Source organism: Chamaea fasciata, unplaced genomic scaffold (assembly GCF_029207755.1).
Source record: "Chamaea fasciata isolate MVZ Bird 193981 ecotype frontalis unplaced genomic scaffold, bChaFas1.0.hap1 SCAF_1, whole genome shotgun sequence".
NCBI classification, from domain to species: Eukaryota; Metazoa; Chordata; class Aves; order Passeriformes; family Sylviidae; genus Chamaea; species Chamaea fasciata.
This window is the reverse complement of record NW_027094086.1, coordinates 28,234,172-28,253,674: the sequence shown is the minus strand read 5'-3', so window position 1 is coordinate 28,253,674 and position 19,503 is coordinate 28,234,172.

Below are 19,503 nucleotides of genomic sequence, written 5' to 3'. Positions count from 1 at the left end.
CTAAATTAAAGTTACCTTGTATGCAGGTATCCAGTTTTAATAGCTTAGCTGATTCATGGTAATATATTAATGTGTTCATGATATTTCGCATGGAATCTTAGCCTTAATAGCAACAAAGGATAAAAAAAATAAAACAGACATTTTAGGCAAAAGACATGTTCAACCAACAAAACTTACTACTGATAATAATAAAGTATTTAAAATTTTATATAAGACACAAGGATATGGACCCGATCTTTTTCAGTGTGCTGGAACTGTCTTCCCAGGACAAAGGTTATGGCATCAAGCCTACCAGAATGAAAGTGCTGGACAACTCTCTCAAGCACATGGTGTAATTCTTAGGGCTGTCCTGTGCAGGGCCAGGAGCTGACCTTTGATGTTCCTTGTGGGCCCCTTCCAATTCAAGATATTCTGTGATGTGTACCAGACCAGAGCATTACTTTTTTTTCTACTTATATTCCTTAACAAGTGCTCTGTCAGAAAGCAACTATTAGAATACCAATAAAATAATTAGGTCGCATAACTTTTCTGTGTGTATGTGAATGTATTGAAATAGAGTCTAATTCAAGAACTGTAGGACAATTAAAGTACATACTGCATTGACTTTATTGGACATATTGGAAAGAAAAACATGGACTAAATGTTGTCCTGATTTTGACTGGGAAAAAGCTTATTTTTTTTCTCTATAGCTGGTACAGTGCTGTGGTTTGTATTCTGTATGAAAATAAAGTTGATAACACACTGATATTTTGGCTCTTGCTAAGTGGTGCTTACCCTAAGTCCATGATTTTCCAGGTTTTCATGCTCTGCCAGTGGGCAGGTGCACAAGAGGATGGGAGGGAGCACAACCAGGACAGCTGAGCTGAACTGGACAGTGGGGTATTCCATATAATGTCTTCCTTGATATACAAACTGGGGGGTGTTACTGGGGGGTGGGGGGAGTACATCAGTCAGCGGGTAATTACCAGTTGTAATGTGCATTGCTTATTTCTCTTGGGATTTATTTCCCTCTCCTCTTTTTATTTTTTTATTATTATTAATAATAATAGTAATTTTTTTTTCAATTATCAAACTGCTCTTATCTTAAGCCACTAGTTCTATTTTTTTTTTCCTAATTCTCCTCCCCAACTCATTGGTAGGGGAAGGGAGTGAGCAGTTGCATGGGACTTAGCCAACATCTGGGGTTAAACCAGAGCAGATGTTTGCAAGTGGTGTCATAAAGAATCAGTTCTGGAGACATTTTGAAAATGTCAATGATGATCAAACTATGAAAGTACAATAAAGGGTATTTATCACATGAATTTTGAATCATGTATAAACAGCAAGATGACATAACCTATCTTGGAAGATACAGTAATAAGAATTAAGTAGATTGTAAAAGTGTAAAGTTCAAGGTTTATATATTTGAGATTATTAATGAGAATTCAGAATGGAGATGCAATCTAATCCCTTGTAAGTAAGGAAAAATATAATTAATCACATAAGTGATACTGCTGTGAATGAGGAGAGTATGACCACAGAGTACAAAAGACAAGTAATAACCAGTAAAAATGATGAAACATTATTTCAGAAGAGAGTTGTTTTGCTTCTCTTTCTAAATAAGTCAAATAATGTTGTGTTTTTGGTTTTTTTTTGTTTTGTTTTTGTTTTTGTTTTTACTGAAACTTCTGTCATTTCTGCACTGCAAGGCAGAAAAGGACTTAATCAAAATGACAAAAGAAGGCTAGAAAGGTAATAGAAAATACATAACACAGAGATGCCTTGACTGGGAATACAAGAACACACTACTCGTAAATTCAAGTTCACATCCTAAAAAGAAAAATATTATTTGCTGTAAATTTAATTTTGCAATGTGCTGAACAATGAACACTATTACTAGAGTGACATGTATCCTAAAATGGGTCTACATAGGCCTATTAGCTGAGCTCTGAGTTTACATAGTTTTGTGCCCTTTGACGTAATTTTTAGCTCTTACTTTGATAACTATATGGAGCAGTAAGATTAACTCAAAAACACTGTTAAAATGTAAAAAGTCGTCTACCTTTAAAAATTATTACTTACTAACCTCATTATTCTTGAGTGCTATGAAATCAGATTTGTGTCATAAGTGTAGAATTCGTGAAGAGAAAAAAATCTATTAAAGAGCAAATCATCCAGATTCTGAAATACTATAAATTATCATCTGAGACAGATGTGTTTAAATACCTCATTTCAATTTGTTTAAACTGTCCTGTCAGTATACAAATGATTAAATCCATGAGCAAACAAAATAATGAGGGATTTTTTTTCAATAAGATCAAAATCACTAGGTCTGAAATAAAGACTATTATTACTTCCTTAAATACAAACTTCATACCTCAGTAGTATGTATGTCAAAAATGTTTATTACAATAAAACCTATATTTCAATGTAGTGTCAAAATTCATACAAAATTAGCTCATAAAATCCTTTCAAGTCATCTGTTATTTTTGTTAGTGTTCAGATCTGCAAGACAGAAATAAGCAAGAATCTTATTCAGGAGTTTGTCATCACTGTTAAATAAGTCTCTTCCTGAATACAAAGAAGAAAAAGTTTTGTTCTGTTTTATATAACAACAAACAGCTTTTGGAAGTCTGCCAATTTCCAAATTGATTATAATTGAGTATAGAAAGCAGGGTCTCATTTAAGGTTGTATTTGTGGGAGTGCATATAGCCAGAGCCAGTTTTGCTAGGCTACTTAGGAAATAGCAATTTTTAAATGTGATTGTGGATCACCAGCAGTTTTTCAGTTCACATAGATCAATATGGACCAAATCCTGACATCATCACTGCAGAAAAATATTCACTGAGGTCATGAAGCATGAGAATTTTGTAGTAGACTGTGGCACAATGAGGTAATCTACGGGAAGTTATAGCTGGCACTGGAAGGAAGTTAGAACAATGAACTCCTTGAACTCCAAGGAATGAGATGAGATTAAATTTTGATATTCAATGCCATGACAGGTCATGAAGTTAGGTCATTAACTATTAATGCTCAGAAATGAGTACTGACCTTAATACTAGTATGTGTGTGTTCACTATTCTGTTCATGTCCATAACTGCACTGATCTCCTTGGCTACTTGATGTGTTCAAGAATAATAATATTTCAAAATATGGTATAATTTATTAAAATTAAATACTGTCTTTGTAGTTTTCATGATGAACCTATTTTTGAGTATGCATTTAATTGTAAGAATAAATATAAAACTGAACAAGTTGAAAATGGTTTTCTAGTAGTGCTATTCTGCTAAATAAATGGACAACGATGACATTAACTAGATAAAAGTCAGATACCATATAGCACCGTGAACTTTGAAGTGTTGCTCTTTCTACCCATTTAATTCTTTGAAATTCAAAGAATATAAGATTTGATATTGTTTTCCTGGGAAAAATATATAGGTAACGCAACTTTACAATGCCTTATATGATTATGAACATTTCATAAGTGAGTTTACTGCAAGCTATTTAATCAATATATTGCAGACCAATGGTTTCATGCAGACAACTACAGACAACTTTCAATAGTGGCAAGTTTTCATTTATCATGTTTCCTTTTATAGACTACTCTTCTGTCAGCAGGAGGTTCAAATTCAAAGTTTTCTGGTTGCTTTAAGGTCACAGACTAAAACAGTAAGATATTCTTAGGCTGTTTATATACAAATATGCAACAATTACGAAGAAGCAAAATTATTCCAGAGCTCTGCTGTAGCTATGACAACCACCTTCCACTGTACTTCATTTAGATAAATAAATCTGACAGCTAATAAGAATGAGTTTTAACATATTTTATTCATGATGGAATTTCTTGAATGTTATTTTCTTGGGAAAACATATTTTAAAAATGCATTACTTCTCCATTAAGAGAAAGGATTTTGCCAGAAATAGTGTGTTCTCTAACTTAATGTTCAATTTTAGTTCCTACGTATGAAGTTTAAAATGCATTGTGTCTTTGTTCTTTCTTTTACTCAGCTGGGGAAAATGGATTTTGGCAAGAGTCTCAGTTCTAGTGAAACAGTATATTTCAAAGTAGTTCACCAATTTGCCTTTGGTATCTCAATCTCTTCTATCTTTTGATATCAATTTTACATGCATATTTTATATATAATCAGGGCCCAGAGAGGCAAAAACCAGAGCAATTTATAAATTTAGAAATTTTAAAATATGCTGTGAAATCAGGTCCCTGTTAGTGCTGTTCAGTGCCAGTTTATGCCTGTTTACTTCAGCAGTGCCATCATCCCACTTATCTCAACAATCCTTTTCCTCTTGATGATACTGATTCCTCCGTTTCCACAGATAAATGAATCCCTGAAGGATACTTACCCAGCAGAAGACTCTCTTACAGAAAAAAAAAAAAAAGACATCAACAACAACAACAACAACAAAAAAAACCCAACAAAAAACCCAAAACAAGCAAAAAACATGCTATGTCAGTTTCAAACAAGACCTAAGTTTAGATTCCTTACTCAGGTCAATGGAAATGATTCCCCATAAATACTCTCAGAATAAGAACATAACTTACTACTCTTAATCACCTGAAAGTCTCTGAAATCGCAAACGTTTTCCTTTAAAAATTTATTCACTAAATGTGAAAATACCTTTGAAATCGAAGACTACAAACCACATTGAATTCAGAAGGCAACCTTCCTATTGACTAGAACATATATTAAAACTGTCGTTTGATATTTTTTTCCTAGTTTTTAAAATATTGGCTTATTATCTCAGAAGCTGTGACACAGGTAGAAAAATGATGTTTATATAATAAGTGCTACTTATATAATAAAGTGCTACTACAGAAGTACAAAAAAACCCTCTTGTTCTCAGACAGAAAAATAATTAGATATTTTTCATGTGTCCCCAAAGATGCATTCAAGAGCAGTGAATGTGTATTATATTTTTAAAATGCATCATTACAAAGTACTCTAAAATTAATATCCTTAATAGAATTTTGAAAATCTTCATGAGAACATCAGAAAAAAATATTCAAAATATTACTTTGAAGTGAAAGGAAGTTCTGAAACTCTCAGTGCCTTGCACCAGTAAATTGATTAGGTTTTGAAATAAAATGCATGGTAAATATATGACTTAGAGTGCCTTAATTTTTCAGACTTTCGTATCAAGATCCTATGTGGGGAAATCAGAAACCACAAAGTTTAGAACGAAAAATGTCTATTTTTTTTTTCTCTGCCATCTCCAAGAAAGGCAGTATTATCTCAAAACACTTTGCTGAAGTAAAATATATTACTTTTTTGATCACGTTCAGTTGCTTTGAAGCAGGATTGGGTGTCATCCATTCTTCATCTTACGGCTTCAAAAGTATGAAGCAACATAAAAGATTAAAAAATGTTTGCAGTTCGTATTATAACTTCAATGTCATGGCTGGCTTCTGGGTACCCACCCAGCTACTCCCTCAATCGCTCATCTCAGATGGAGAAAATGAGATGAAAATGGGCAGAGATACAGGCAGTTTAGCAAAGAAAAAGGCAAATATGAAAACATGGGAGATTAAGCAAAAAAGATTCGGTTTCTACTTCCCATCAGTAGTCATGGTCCAGCAATCTCTTGTTAAGTAGGGCCTCAGTGTACTTAGTGATCTCTCACTAAGACAAAAGCCTTAATAACAAATGCCCCTTCTATCTCCTCTTTTCTCTGAGCCTTTATCGCTGAGCACGATGCTCTATGGTATGCATTATCTCTTGAGTTAGCTGTCCTGGCTCTGTCCCCACCCAGCCTTTTGCCCACTCCCAGTCTGCTGGCTTTTGGGGTTATGGGAATATTGGGGAGACAGTGCTGATGCTGTGGGAGCAGCTCTCAACAGTGACCAAAACACTGTTGGTGTTACCAATGCCATTCCTGCTGGCAATACACAGCACAGCACTTCTGAGAGCTGCTATGGGGAAAGTTATCTCTGCCCCAGCCAGACCCTGTGTGTTGCAGTGAGTGTGTCTGTGACAAACCTTTAGGTCCCCTGAATTCAGGGCAGAGGGTGGCAAGAAAATAATTAGGAGCAGGAGAGATGGTTGGCACTAGAAAAAGAGCACTAATAATAAAAGAAAATAGGGACGGTGCCCCAGAACCGTGCTCAGTACCCTGGAGAGCTCCATGGCGGTAACCAACCAAAGACCCAGAACTGAGGTAAACATGACAATATGTAGGGTAGAGCGGAGGGTAAGGGTCCAATCAGAAACTCAAACTGGGAACATAACCATATTTGTACAACGTAACTGACCAATCATAAAACCAGAACCTTGTATGGAACAACTTCATTAACATGTAAACTTCCATGAACCTTTACTGTTCACTACAATAAGAAAGGGGTTTCCTATGGCCTTAGGTTTGTAGTTGCTTCAGATTGGCCAACTCCCACACTTGTGCAAATTCCACCCCTACTACAGATTCTGTAAGGCTTTTTCACTGTAGTCTTAGAAGGACATTACTGTGATGTTCTTACAAATTTGCTTTTTATATTGTAAATTAAATAAACATTAAATAACCCATCAAGCTTTGTGAAAGCACCCTTGGTGCTAAATCATTTATTGTGTACCTGTGCTCATTTTGGGTGAGATAGTTTCATTCCCAGTAGCTATTATGGGGCTGTGTTTTGAATTTGTGATGAAAACTGTGTTGGTAATACAGGGACATATTCACTACCACTGATCTTACACAGTATCAAGGTCTAATTAAATATATATTCTTTTTTTTAAAAAAAAAATACCAAGATTTGGGTAACAGACATCTGAAATATTCCCATATCATTCCCAGTTCTTTTTTCAGGAAAAAAGCAAATGTGTGAGATAGTTTCACTTAGAGTCTTTAACATTCAGCTAGGGTAAAGATGGTAAAGATTTCACATACTTTAGACCACCAGAAAATCACTGTTTAATATAATGGTACACTTATCCTTTAAATTAGCTGGTCTTGTACTAGAAAAAACATTTGTTCCAATCTCCTAATTGCTGAAATCATGTCATATTTGTGTGAATACTACAGAACACTGAAACAGAACCCCAAGTTTCCATAGCAATCGTTCAGTGCCACAAAAGACTAAGCTGGTCAGATTTTTTTTTTCAGGCAAATTGAATGTACTATTCAGTCATTAACAGTTTTCCTCATTTAGGGAACTGAGAGAATTTTTTTTCCTTAATGCAGCTCTTCCAAGAAATACTGAGCTATTTAATTTCAGTATTTCAGTCCACAACAATTCAGAACACACTTCATCTCCATTTTCTCCTAGATGCAGAGTTCTTATTTTGAAAACGATATTATTTTTAGTTTTGTTTCTCTGAAATTTAATATCTTCTCTGTATAGATATAAATATATATAAAAGCAAGAATGCAGATGCATGTGTTGTAAGAATGTATAAATATGAATTGAAAATAAATATCAACCTTTAATTACAAACATGTTTCACTAGGCTGCTAATTTTTAACACTGGACTTGAATCTATTTGTTTAAATATAGACATTTTTAACTATTGTAAAACCTGCTTGAATTATTTAGTTATACATCAGCTGAAATAGCTCACATTTTTGAGCAGAGTTCTCAGTTGTAGTATTGCTATAAAGAGAGTTTTGTGAGAGCACTTCAGACTTTTGTTTTGAATCCTTTTTCTCCACATTGGAACTGATAATATTTTGAGGTTTTTCAGGAGGATGTGTTTAGAGATATCAAATATTCTTTGCAGTTATTTTCAATGAATCCAGAGCAATGGACTGATGATGCTACTCTTTAAATTTTGGTTGCAATAAAAATAACATAAAATAGTACACTATTTATTATTATTTGTAAAAATCTCTAAACATGAGGTCTGCATTACTGCTATTACATTGATGTTATGGTCAATACCATTTGTCTAACTTCTAGATAGAAAATATAATAAATATGTATCTGTGAAATCTCTTGGAAGTATGTGCATAGTGCTGAGGTAAGATGTCTACTACCACCCCTGACACCCCTTTGCCAGGTCAGCCTAATCAACAGAAGAGATATATTCTTAACCAAACTGTCAAAACTTCAACTAATGTCCATGCTATATGTTTATCAGATATTGGGCACCGAGATATCTTTATTTTATTATTCTTTCACACCAAATTAAAGTCACTAATTAGTATACGCAACAGGATACTTGCTGTCAGAGGAGTTAATTTCAATACAGGAAGGGGAGTAGTCAGTGACGTAATCTGAGATGTGATTTACCTGCAAATCCTGCACACGTTCTAAAGGAGACTGTCGTAAATGCTCACAATAATCTGTCCTTGTCACTGATCTGTCCGTGCTCAAAATTTTGTGACCAAAATAAGTACATTTCAAAAAAAAAAAAAAAAAAAAAAGCATGAAAGTACAATCTGATATCATGGTACCTGGAAAGAAATTATTCTTTGTTGTGAATAGTAAACCTCAGTTACTAAGCCAGTAATTTACAAGGGTTTTTTTTAAAGAAGTGCATGCATACTATGGTGAGTTTTAAAGAAAGGTTTTCTGAGGAAATTATTCTGTCATCCAGTTATGTCTTTGTGACATTTTCTTTCATTTTTTAGGAGAATTTCAGTCAAACGCATCACAATAACATTAATAATATGAAACTTAATTACACATCAAATTCCCCAAAATTCCTGACTAAGCAAAATTTATAAGCAAATGCTGAAGATACTTCATGGAGGTGACATTATTATTTCTGGATCAGAAAAGGGAGTTGTCAATTATATTATAGGGTTTATCATATCCCATAAATGTATTCTTATGATAGAATCTACTTAAATATATTATATGTAGAGGGAAGCAGTAATGAATGTGAAATGTATAATTAAAATTTGAGCTTTATGAAATTGAAATTAGGCAGTATGCAAAAGCCATCTGGCACTAAGACTACGTATACTTGCTGTTGCTGTCTTGAAAATGCTCACTGTCAAGAATTAATTGCCAGTTTAACACCAGGGACACATCTGGATGGACATAAGTTTAGTGAGAACTAGTGCCATTGGACAGCTGGGAGATTATTCACAAAGAACAGCTTGTCAGAAGGCAACAGAGATAAATTAAAAGGAAAGAAAAGGCCACTTTGTTCTTCTCTTTGTTGAATACTGACTGATTTCAAGACATGCATGGACTCAAAATCTGGCCTATAGTAGTAAACGAGAGGGTTGTCAAAATGATGGGCTGTCCTCAGGTCTTATAGCAAAATTATGAGAAAGCAGAGACCAGGACCTCAGCTTCTCTCTATCCCCCCCAAAGTCCATCCCTGGATTTCCTCATGAGAAAGAACTCCTGGAGTTTCTGCTGAAGCATTAGGAAAAACCTGACATTACAAGAGAGGTCTTAAGGAATATTCAAATTTTTTTGGTTCATATTTTCAAATTTACTAAGACTTGGAAACTTAGCAAAGGCCACAGAAAAATGTCTTCAAGGCAGGTTTTGAATATCTGAAATTCAGAAGAATTCTCAGAAACATGCTAATACTGGCTTCAGGCATGATTTTTTATGAATATTCTTTTAAGATTTCTAGCCTGTAGTCTAGCAATAGTGTTAACTGTTGCCTGGGAAATAATACAGAATAGATAGGGGCAGTCTGAAAACAGTGACAAAATATGAATGCATGCAAGAAATAAAAATAATTTACAAATAGTGGCCAAAAAGCCAATGCAAAGACAAATAAAAGTCTTTAGAGCGGTGCAAAACTTGTCAGAATTATTTTTTTTTTCTAAGGAGCAGCTATTTCTTAGAAAATATAATGTATGAATTCCAAACAAAGGATCAGCTTTCAAAGCTTACTGAAGTCCCACTAGGATGTGGATCATTCCATGAACTAAGTAATATTACTGTTAGGAGAAAGGTCACCCCTGAAGGACTATCTGTACAGGACTGTGTTAACACTGTAAAGCCTCTGCAGTTCAATGACTGCTCACAGAACCAAGTATTTCTGTAACGTCTTAGTTTGTGAAATGTCTTGAAGTTTAAGATCTGGCATATACATGCTGTTCAATTAATTAATGCATTTTTTTATAACTCTAGTGATTGATCATCCATGTTGTTCTATTGTGGCATGTTTGAAAATGAATGGAGGTCCAACATCTCAATAAAAATCTCTACAGATATATATGAGCTATTGCTGAGCACATATTTACTTTCATAGTCAGTGCCTTGCTGGAGCATAACTTAGATTGTAAATTGCTCTAAGATATCTTCAGTATGAAAGGTGCTTTATAAATCCAAATTGCAATCTGCTTCTGCTCGAATGAACATAAATATTAAGTCTGTGTATGGTAATTCATATACTATAAAATTATATTGATCCTGCTTATATTTGGGTTAACTTACTTCTGGCATCAATCTGAAAAGAAATGTCCCTAAAGCTATTTCATGAAACTGCCATAAAGTGTCAAAAATAACTAGCTCAGCCCCTGACTGGATGCTTCGTCTTCTCTTCAATATGAGTGGTACTCTGAAGGAAACTCAGAGGAAGTAGGAGAATGATACCTGTTTTGTGAAACAGGATTCATTATAGCTCTACAAACTAGCAAACACAAATTTGGAGTTTTCAGAATAGAAGATGATTACAGCTTTCACGTACTTTCTTTAATTCACTTGTCATTAAAAGCAAGAATCAATTTTTACAATGGCTTTTAGAACTTATTGATTCAAATACAGTGTATTAATGATTGCAAGAATCTTGGTAGCCACTGATGATAGTTCTAGGAAGTAATGTGCTTAGGAAAGAGGTATTAGAGCTGAGGTCAAATCTGCATTGGTTATATATTTCATTCTGACTATTTAGGCAGTAAGAACTGCTTTTTTGTATTTAGCATGTTACCAAGTAACCTGATTTGATTTTAAAATTTCTTTTTCTAAACAGATTTTCATTCAGAGGCAGGAGGAGTGTCAAAGAATAGCTGTTGCCAATTTTCATAAAACCATACTAATCATTCGAGTTTTTTGCCTTTTGCTGGCATGTTTTAATGCTGGGAAAGGTTGAAGTTAATGGGTTTTGCTACATCACAGTAATGTACGAATTACAAATATAACAGCCCTTGTAGTCTAACAGATCCTCACTACTGAAGATCTTAAGCAAAATTTAAAAAGTGTGGGACTCTCCTGCTTATTAAATATGTATATGCTTTCCAGAGGTTCCTAAAATCTTTCAGGACAATGCTAAATTTAAGTATTGAAGACTATAGTGAAATGCAGCACCTACAAGCACAAAAGAAAAGTAGAAAGGACAATGTAGAAATATCTTGTCTTAGTCTCATCCAAAATTTTTGCCTCTGATAATCCTAGAGATACATAAATACTGCCTAAATTACTTATTTTCTAGTTGCGCTATTGCCCTGCATTATCAACCACAATGTTTATGTACATGTTCACAGTCTAGTTTAATTCTGAAGAAATCAAATTCACTTTTAGTTTACAGGAGGGGTGAGAACTATGTAGACAATACTGACTAGGAATATTTTCCTCCTCTGTTCAGCTCTTATGAGCAAAGTGAAATCAAACAGTAATTTATTATCTGCTACAGTTTAGGAACAGCACTCGCCACTTTAGTGTTCCCACTAAATTGAAAACCATGAACCACTCCCCCCTCCCCCACCTCTGGTGGAAGGCAAAAGGCAGAGATTATGGGTTGAGATTAAAAAAAAACAAACAAACAAAAAAACCAAACAAACAAAAAAACCCCCCCCAAAAAATACTAGGAACAGCAATGAGTTAAGAAAACAAGCTCTAACAGCAATACTGCTTCAAAAGTGTACAAGGAGAAGGCGATTTACATGCAAAAATGTTCACCAAGCACAGGACAATTAAAAAAACCTGCAAGCAGACCCTCTGCACGCCACCCTTTCCCCTGACAGGAAAACATTCCCACCTTCTTCCAGGAACCTAGAGTCTCCTACTTGCATTCCCCCAGTGATGATCTGAGTGGCGATAGAATAACAACCTAGACATGCCGACACAGCTCCAGGCTTCACTTCCTCATGGCTATGGTGAAAAATTTGACTCTGTCCTTGCCGAAACCAAGCACAATCAGTGTCTTAACCTGCCTTACTGAGCCATAGCACTCACACTTCTTAGGCCACAATGTCTTGCATATGCTTCTCTGGCTTCCTGCCCTATAGTGCAACCAGTTTCATAGGTACAGCTCTTTCCCAGCATCTAACCTGGTTACAGTGCTGGCAGAGCACTGTTGGTGCTTAGGGCACCAAGGAAAACACAGACAGTGTCAAAATAGAGCTAAGAGTGTAGATACATCAACAGCTTCCTTGCTTGTAAATTTAAAAGCATAATGTCTAATCCGTAAATGCCAAAATAGAGATGCACTGGATGTTCAAATTTAAGACCATCTCTTTGGAAAGCTGTGAGTAAAAATGCCTTTTTTTTTGAAGACTTTTATTGAAGCTAGGGCATAAAATTTTGCATCAAATCATCAAGCACTCCACACAACATCCTACTTTCTCTCCTCTCTCAGTTTAAATGGACTTCCTTAGAAGTCATAGTGGGTTAGCAGTGGCATTCAAGCCTTACATGGGAACCTGGGGATGTCATAATGGAACACAAATCATTCATGAGAAATTACATCTCTGTGTTCATTCCTGCTAAAGGACAGTTTTGAATTTGTTTGAAAACGGGTCAAGGTCAAAGGAGTAGTCATCTCTCTTGAACTACTTTTTTGAGGCACTCAAACATGAATTCAGACCATTTAATCAAATCAGGAAAGATACAGTTAACATAACAATTAAGTACTGGTGAGGAACACCTTTATAAACCTTAGGGTTGCAACAGCTGCATGAGGAAAGGGATAGAAGGGAAGGAAGCTTAAAAGGCTCTCTCTGTCGCAGTATTGAGGACTCTTAGGCTCTGTCAGTGAGAAGTGAAGGACCTGTGTTCATTCCAGATCTCTTTTCTAGTAAATGTGCTTTCCCATTCCTTTCATTGCCTAGAAGAGGAACAAAAGCGAGACAACAGGGCTGTAGAAGTGAAGATTTATTTTCCTGCTATTTTCCTCACACGTCACCAAAGGAGAATGTACATTTGGTAGAGACTGCTTGAGGGACACATGGAGTGGGGATAGAAACAAAACAAAGTCAGCACATGGAGTGAAAGATACATTGCTGTACTACAGACTCAAGGACTAGGGGAATTAGCAATCAATGAACAAAGTAGCTGATTGAGAGCATGTGAGGAAACAGAAAAGCATGAAAGCAGGAAAAGTTCTGAAAAATATTTAGTTTGGGTTTCTGTTTTTGCTTTTATTTTGACCATTTTAGTTTTAGGGTTTTGGGGGTTTTGGAAGGGATTTTGCGGGTGTTTTTTGTTAGCTTTTGGGGGGGTTGTGGGGTTTTTTGTTTGTTTGTGGGTTTGGGGTTTGCTTGTTTGTTGCATTTTTTTGTTGTTTTGTTTGGGTTGTTTTGGTTTTTTGTTGGGTTTTTTGTTGGGTTTTTTGCTTATTTTTGTTTGTTTGTTGGGGTGGGGTTTTTTTGTTTTGTGGGTTTTTTTTTTTTTTTTTTTTTTTTTGTTTTTTGTTTTTTTTTGTTTTGTTTGATTTGGTTTGGTTTGGTTTTAACAGAGATATTAATACATGTCAATATTTGCATGGTTTGGAGCCACCACACTGAGATTTCCTATGTCCTAATTAAACAGACTTAAGGCTCAGATAAGTTTAGGAATCAAAACTAGTTTCAGAGGAAACCAGACTCTCCAAAGCTACTGCAAGACAACGGTAGTTCTGCCATCTTGAATACGACAAGATACACATAAACCTGCTACAAGATCCCCCTGACAAATGCATGCACCAGGTAGGAATTTTATTGAACCATGAGTGATTTTTGGTAGTTTTTAGATGAATTCTTGTGATACATTAATGGTAGTTTATCTACTGTACCTACTTCAGCCTGGTCATGTTTTTTAGATCTTGGCCATGTGCTCAAGCTAACAGCCAAGCATATCTTAACTAGTTTGATAAGATATAGGGAGAGAATGAATTATTAAATGACAGTGAGATTGTAAGACACACTGCTTTCCTAGAATGTAGGTTACGCAGTACGCATATTCACTCCTCACTGCTGTCCTAAGTTGTCACAAGTTTAGTGAAAAAATTACAGTGAATTACATCAGTAAATACTATCAGTATGTAGCCTGATCACATAGTGATGTATGGCACAGTAATATTAAGTCTATCATTTGTGTTCTATATCTGAAACATTGGTCCCTTGTTAATGACTTTTTATAAAGTAACTTAGAGTTTGGTGAGTCATTTATCCCCATCCTCTCTAGTTTTTCTATATATAGTGAACATACTAATAGAAATATTCATACTACTTTTATAAAATTAGCTTAGTGACTATTTATGTACATTTTTAGCTTTCTCCTTTTGGAACTTGGCTCAAAAAATTAGCTTTAAAAATATGTTATGATGCTCTATTATTATTGTTTGAAAAGGTAGACGTTTCACCTAGGAAGTCCTATTTATGGGCTGTGGTAACTGAAAACACCCAACAACAGATAAAAAATTAAGATTTTATTTCATTTAAATTAATGGTCAGCAGGACACTGAAGCTACAAAAAAAAAAAGAGGTCTACTACTATAATACTAATTGTGGTTTTAACTGGTTAATTTTATCTTCTCCTAATCAGATATTTACTCAAGATTTGTCTTATTTGTCATGCACCAGAACAAAGACAATGTTAATTCAATACTAAAAACCATTTAATCTTTGGGGGAATATTTTAATCGACCCCCAAATATACTATTTGTCTTTTGATGTGTAATACACACTTAAGTATTTATGAGTCCAAAAATTGCTGGTGATGAAAGCTGGCATGCCTTCATGTCCCTTGATGGAGATGACTTGTTAAAGACTCAAATATCTTGTCCCCAGTTAGCACTGAGCTGATGTAAACATATTTACATTTATATGTAAATACATTTAGACACATTAAGAATTAAGAGCAGTTGGCTAGAAACATTACAACAATCATACCCTGGTCAATTCCTCCCCTGATTTACACCTGTCACTCTCATGCAGAGTGTGCAATCATGGTGCTATTTCATCCTCTGCTTACAAGTGAATAAAATGATCAAGCTTGTAACTGTTGTCAAGAATGATAAATTTATAAGCATTAAATGTTATATCACCCTTATTAGAGTTGTGTAGGTGCATGCATCAAGACTGGTCACAAGATTGGCCTCTAAAACCAGCATAAGTCTATTTAGATTTCTCTGTTGTCTTACTTATTTGAAAATATTTTGGTAAAATTAGGATTTAGGATTTAAGTAAATCAGTGATAACTGTTAACAGCAAACAGCACTGGTCACACTTCTTCCTAAATTTTAAGACATTGGCGATTTCTTTCCCTCCAGTGGTGAAGGGGGACAGGGAATGCTGGTTACAAGGCTGCTACGGCTCCTTTCTCCTCAGGGAAAGGACTCCTCTCACTTTAGCCCTGCTCCAGCATCAAATCCCTCCCACAAGAGACAGTCCTCCATGAACTTCTCCACTGTGAATCCTTTCCACTGGCAGCAGTTCTTTGTGAACTATTTCAGCATGGGTCCCCTGTGGGGTCACAAGTTCTTTCAGCAGAGTGGATTTGATATAGGCTCTTCTCTCCATAGGCCCACAGTTCCTGTCAGAAACCTGTTCCAGGATGAACTTCCCATGGGGTCAGAGCCTCCTTTGGGCATCCACCTGCTCTGGCTTGGGGTTCTCCCGGGGCTGCAGGTGTGTCTTTGCTCCACTGTGGAACTCTGTGGGCTACAGGGGCACAGCTGCCTCACCATGCTCCATGGGCTGCTGCGGAATCCCAGCTCCAGTGCTGGGAGCACCTCCTGCCCCTCTTTCTGCACAGACCTTGGTGTCTGCAGAGTTTTTCTCTCACATACTCTCATTCTCTCTCCTGCCTGAAATTGCTCTTGTGCAGCAAATTTTTCTCCTACCTAAATATATTATCCCAGGGGTGTTACCACTGTCACTGAGAACTCAGCCTTGGCCAGTGGTGGGTCCCTCTGGGAGCTGGTTGGCATCATCTCTATTGCACATAGGGGAAGCTTTTGGACACTTTTTACACTTGTAGAAGTAACACCTGTAGCCTTCCCCCACTACCTAAGCCTTCCATCACAAACACAATATATCAACAAACTGCCCTTTAGTTCCAGTGAGGCTGAGGAGGACTACTCCAAAACTTTCTAACTTAATCAATGAAAAGAATGTAGGCCGTGGCAGAAGAACTGCTAAAAGTAGCCCCAACATGATATCAAGAACGAGGAAGGAGAAATTGCCACCCTGAGCATGATTTTCTGTCAGTGAATGCCTCGGTATGCTGGTGAAACCTGGGAACTGGCCCCCTCTCTCCCTTTCTGCTGACAGAAGACTGGAGCTACCAGCTACAGGGCTCTGGGAATAGGGAGGATCTAACAGTACATTGAAGGCTTAAAAACTTAGAAGCCTTTTTGTAACATTTTAAACTATTTTATTAATGAGTTATCTAGATCTCAGTTCAGTAATTCAGACTATTCTACTGCTAAGATACTAACTGAAATATGAAACTTTTAACTCTGTCTATATGGTGTTTTTCCTTTTGCCCACAATCAGATTTTGAGAGCAAAAACTACTCTCAGCCTCAAAGGGTTACTTTTTGAAAGTCTGAAAATCCTAGGGATATTTAGTTTAGGTTGAATGGGGAATAGTGTCTAAGAAATGTGAAAACAGATTTCCTTACACCCTTGTAGGTTTGGGTGCTTCAAGTAGTGAAGTGTGCAGAAAGAGATGTGGGTTGGATCATCTAATGGAAATCTAGAAAAAATTTTTTCTTCATGAGTAGTGTTTTCATACCACTGAGAACATGGTTTTTTATTCTGCCAGTGTGTAATGGTTTACACAAGCCTCAAAGAAACCTCTCCACTCTTTGAATCCTATTCCCGTAGGCAGTCATGTAATATAGGTATAGAAGGATGCTCAGGAATAATTTCAGAAAACACTCCCATAAATATATTGAAGACCCTCAGTACAGAAATCTAAAATGCTTCAGTGCACACAGAAGACAGCAAAAACACAAAGCAGTCTGATCATGTCCTGTTTATTACCAGCGTAAAATGGGTGTCCTGTGTTTGTTGAGCTGCCTGGGTGTTCAGATCTTAGTTCTAACATAAAGAGTAGTTTGATCCAAAAAGAGGTTATTTTGGCATTCTTAAAAACCTCAGTCTTGTTTCTAGTGAAATTAGAATGCATACTTCAAAGAAAGAGATATGTTTTCTTTTTCAGTATAGATATGATGACATAATCCCCTGAGTGGCTTTAAACCTCTGCTTTGTCTGGATTTTGCATGTGAACAGCATAGGAAGAACAGTTACTTTCTGTCAAAATGCTGTGAGAGGCAAGTTCTTATCAGTGTTTGTCATGTCTGTGTCTACTAAACTAAAAGTTTTGTGCATCTTCTACATAAAGTTACAAATTTGTTGTGAATATAACTGAAATCTTAGCATTTCAAGTCAGGAAAGCATATCTTTCTTGTTCTAAGTATTAAAAAATAACTTCTATAGAGAAAAACCCTACATAAAAACTACTATTAAAATTATAATTAATTAAACAATTATATTTAATTATAATTATAATTATAATCAAAAAATTATAATGAGCACTCTTCTTGGTTTCTACCCTTTTTCTTGATCTTACTCTCACTCTTCCAAAACTCCTTTTGAGGTGGGTATTTTCTGGCTAAGTTGGGTTTTAAGGATCATTTTTTAGTTTAAGATGATTGAGTACTGCAACAAGTTATAAGCCTCTGGAATTTTGGGAAAATATAACATTCAGAATCCACAGGGTTCTTTCTTCATTGTTCTGCAGCTTCATATTACAAATTAATTTACCTTATATAGTGCTTTTTGCTTATTTTATGTACTCCTTCTTTGCTCTCCTTCTTACCCATAAAACCAATTCTGTCTTGGTCCTGGTCTGTATTTCTTTTAACTGACAGTTGGTGAGATGTGCATTGCCATTGGGTCTCATGTCAAAGTTCTGCCCTACTTCTTATCATCCCATGCATGCACTGCTGTTTTGTTCTGCGCCATCACTTCACAAAACCCCTGCTGTTTCCCTGTTAGTTTATTGTACTGCATTGCTTTACACTACATTATTGCACTAGAGACATAAATCTGTCTTTCTGACTTGAGAAACTGCTCATTGCAGATATCCATATCAAACTATACTATATAGTGCAAGGCAAAAATGAACACTGGAAAAAAAATAAACTTTGTCACACAGTCAAATGCAAGCCTTACTATTAGAAAGTCACATAATCACATATATGGGATGTGACCCCTAGCCCTTTTCCTCAAGGTTGCTCTCAGTCAGTTCTCTGCCCAGCCTGTATTTGTACTTTATCTTGTCCTGACCCATGTGCAGGACCTTGCACTCAGCCTTGTTGAATCTCCTGGGGGTTGCATGAGCCCACCTCCCAAGCCTGACACGGTCCCCCTGAATGGCATCCTTCCCTTCCAGTGTGTCAACTGCACCACACAGCTTGGGGTTGCCAGCAAACTTACTGAGGGTGCACTCAGTCCCACTGCCCCCATCCCACCAGTTCCAGTTTTAATCCTTCCAGGGAGTAACACATTTCATTCCAGCACACCAGTCACCATGTTCCTGTGATACCCATAAGACCATAGCCCTGAAAATGCACGTTTCCAAATCCTCTTGCTTTTTCAGCACTATACATACATTGTTACAGAGACATTTAAGTTGGTGGTCCCATGACAACTTACTGGCTGGAGTGGCTAGAGTTCCTTTGGGCTGCTCTTCAGGTGTTCTTCTACAGACCTGCAATCCCTCTTCACTCTGTGGGCATCACTTTCTGGCACTGACATCAAATTCATAGGAGTGAGATGGATTGAGGTTCACCTCTCCAGCAACTTGCAGATAAAATGGCCATAACAAAGCTGCTGGCGGGTAATGAAAATTTCTAACAAAACTAGTTAATCCTAATGCCTTGAGAAGCTGCCTGGAGCAGAGGCTAGACAGTGTTAAAGGAGTAAAGTCGGTTTTTATGAAAAAGGCCTTCAAAGGATACACCTTGGGCAGTACAAGAGCCTGGCCATGGCTCCACCCAAGATGGACAATGGATCACAGGTTTTCACCCTTGCATAAGTTTTGGTCCATTTACATATTGGGGTTAATTGTTCAATTACAGTTTCAGGTCACACAGTCCCATCCTCACGATTTGGTCTCCTCGATTTTCTGTTGTTTCTAGTATTTTGGGCCTGAAGCTGCAACGGTGACCTTGGTTCTTGGGCTGGAAAAGGATTGTTTTGTCTAACTAAACTGTGAAAAGACCATGTTAACTCTTTAAATGAAGTTCAGAGTTACATACTAATGCAGTGCAGAATCTGGAAAACATGAAAACCAGAACTCCCAAGCCTTGAAAATTCAGTACCGAGCCTATGGCCTGTTACCAGCAAAGGCATTGCTGTACTGCAGTTAAAACCTTCTCTGAAAATCTGGCTTCTGCT